Source organism: Propithecus coquereli, unplaced genomic scaffold, assembly GCF_000956105.1.
Source record: "Propithecus coquereli isolate 6110/MARCELLA unplaced genomic scaffold, Pcoq_1.0 Scaffold124, whole genome shotgun sequence".
Taxonomy (NCBI): Eukaryota; Metazoa; Chordata; class Mammalia; order Primates; family Indriidae; genus Propithecus; species Propithecus coquereli.
In genome coordinates, this window is record NW_012136525.1 from 741,659 (window position 1) to 744,229 (window position 2,571).

At 44.2% G+C, this 2,571-nt stretch overlaps 1 protein-coding gene across 1 annotated transcript in view; it reads left to right on the top strand.

Annotated features, from left to right (window-relative positions):
• AICDA (activation-induced cytidine deaminase) overlaps positions 1-2,571 on the top strand; it is a 61,148-nt gene that overhangs the window by 653 nt on the left and 57,924 nt on the right. The gene's annotated exons all lie outside the window — the stretch shown is intronic.

Sequence of the window (2,571 nt, forward strand, 5' to 3'; positions counted from 1 at the left end):
GTATATATCCAAAAGAATTGAAAACAGGGACTCAAACAAATATTTATAAGCCAATGTTTATTGCAGGACCATTCACAATAGCCAAAGGTGGAAACAACCTAAGTATTCATCAATAGATGAATAGATAAAATGTGATATATCCATACAATGGAATATTATTCAGCTATAAAAGGGAATGAAGTTCTCTTTGGGAAGCCAGGGTGGAAGTGTCACCTGAGCCCAGGAGTTTGAGGCAAGACTGGGCAACATAGTGAGACCCTGTCTCTACAAAAAATTTTAAAAAGCCAAGAGTGGTGGCATGCATCTGTAATTCCAGTTACTTGGGAGGCTGAGTCAGGAGGATCACTTGAGCCCAGGAATTCGAGGTTACAGTGAGCTATAAGCATGCCACTGCACTCCAGTCTTGGCAACAAAGTGAGACCCTGTCTCTAAAACAAAAGAAAAAAAAGATGTTTTATGATTCCACTTACATGAAATATCTTTTCTCATTTGTTTGTTTTTAAGCCAGGGTCTCACTACATTGCCCAGGCTGGCCTTCAAGTGATCCTCAGCCTAATGAGTAGCTGGGACTACAGGTCATGCCACGGCACCCGGTTGAACTATGTTGAATAGGCAAATTAAATTCATAGAGACAGAAAGCAGATTAGAGGTTACCAGAAGCTGGGAAAGAGGGAATGCTAAGCTATTGCTTAATGGTTACAGGCTTTCTTTTTGGGGGTGATAAGTTTTGGAAACAGTGGTGATGGTTGCACATTGTAATTAATGTAATTAATGCCACTGAATTGTACACTTAAAAATGGTTAAAACACACACACCGAAAAAAAAAAAAACCCCAAACAAACCAAAACAGAGCAAAAAAGTAGCATGTAGATCAGCATTGGGCCGCTTTTCTTATTTCCATCAGGTCCAAAAGGGATAATTTGGAAAGAGAGAATGCAAAAGGAACTAACACAACTCTGCATAATCATACGGCAAACAGACTGCCAGTATCAGCCAGGGAGCCTCTCACTGTGGCTGCTGGGATAATTGTTCTCTTCCAGTTTTGGATTTAGAGATGGTACCATCTCTGAGAATTAATATCGATCCTTCGGAAGGGGGCGTATGAGCATATCTGCAAGTGTGTGTGTTATTCTCTGGACAATTGGATGAAAATATAGTAAAGGCCTAACTCACATCTGAGAAGATAACTTAAAGGGATCAGGGGAAGTGGGGATAAGGGCAACATACGTAACCTAAACATCTGTACCCCCATAATATGCTGAAAAAAAAAATAAAATAAAGGGATCAGATTTCAAATGTCCACACCTCACTGTGGACTCTGCAGAGGAATTTGGAGAATTTCCTTCCCTGCTCCCCCACCCAAGTGTTCCAGGAAACTTAGAGCGCCAAAGGTGACGACCATCTACTTACTATCTTGCTGGTGCCCTCAGGAAGTTTTTCAGAAATAATAATTTTTTCAGAAATGATAATTTAGACAAGGAAAACAAAGAGTGTATTTTAAGCGACAAGTGCTAAAAAGAAAAATTAATTAGGATGGGGGAAAGGAAATGTCCAGATAGGGGGATTTCAGATATGGTGACTGCGGAAAATCTCGACTTCCAGAGAGGATTTGCGTAAAGACATAAATTAGCGGAGGGATTTAGCCATGAGGACCCACAAGGAAAGAGCAGTCCAGCAGAGGGCCCAGCAAGTGCAGAGGCAGGAGTGTGGGCTCTGCGTGAACAAGAGGGCATGGAAGGAGGTGGGGTCAGACAGGTAAAGCAGGGCAGGTGGCAGGCGTGTTGTGAGCCATCCTAAGGTCTTGGCCTGTACCAAGAGAGTGAGAAGCCATGAAGGGTTTTGACAGGGGAGTGACACGATCTGGAATGTTTCAGAAGGTTCACTCTGGTTGCTGTGTGGAGAAGAGACCGTAATTGAAGAAGGCGGAGGCAGGAAGGCCAGTTGGGAGGCAAAATGCAATAATGCAGGTTGCTTGGACCCGAACACGGTGAGAAGGGATAAGTGCCTGGATATATTCTGAAAGTAGAGTCCACAGGATTTGCTAATGGACTGTGCATGCAATTTAAAAGAGAGAGACTCCACTCAGGTTGTTGGTCTGAGCAATTGGAAGAATGATATTGCCGTTTACTGACATGGGGAAGACGGCAAGGGCAGAAGGTTATGTGCTGGGAGAGAGGGCAGGGGCTTTTAGATAGGCTTGAGATGCTCAAACATCCAAATAGAGATGCTGGAAGGGAAAGTGGACATACCTGCCTTGAGTTCAAGGGAGAAGTCCACACTAGAGCCACTCATCAAGGCAGAGATGGTGTTTAAGGCCTTGAGGTAGCAAGAGAGCAGAGACCCTGGTTACTTTGCTCACTGATGCATCCCCAGCAGCTGGCACAGTTTCTATCACATGGTAGGTATTAAGTATCTTTTTTTTTTTGGAGACAGAGTCTTGCTCTGTCACCCTGTCACCCCGGCGAGAATGCAGCGGCGTCATCATAGCTCACTGCAACCTCAAATTCCTGGGCTCAAGTGATGCTCCTGCCTCAGCCTCCCCAGTAGCTGGGACTACAGGCGTGAATCACC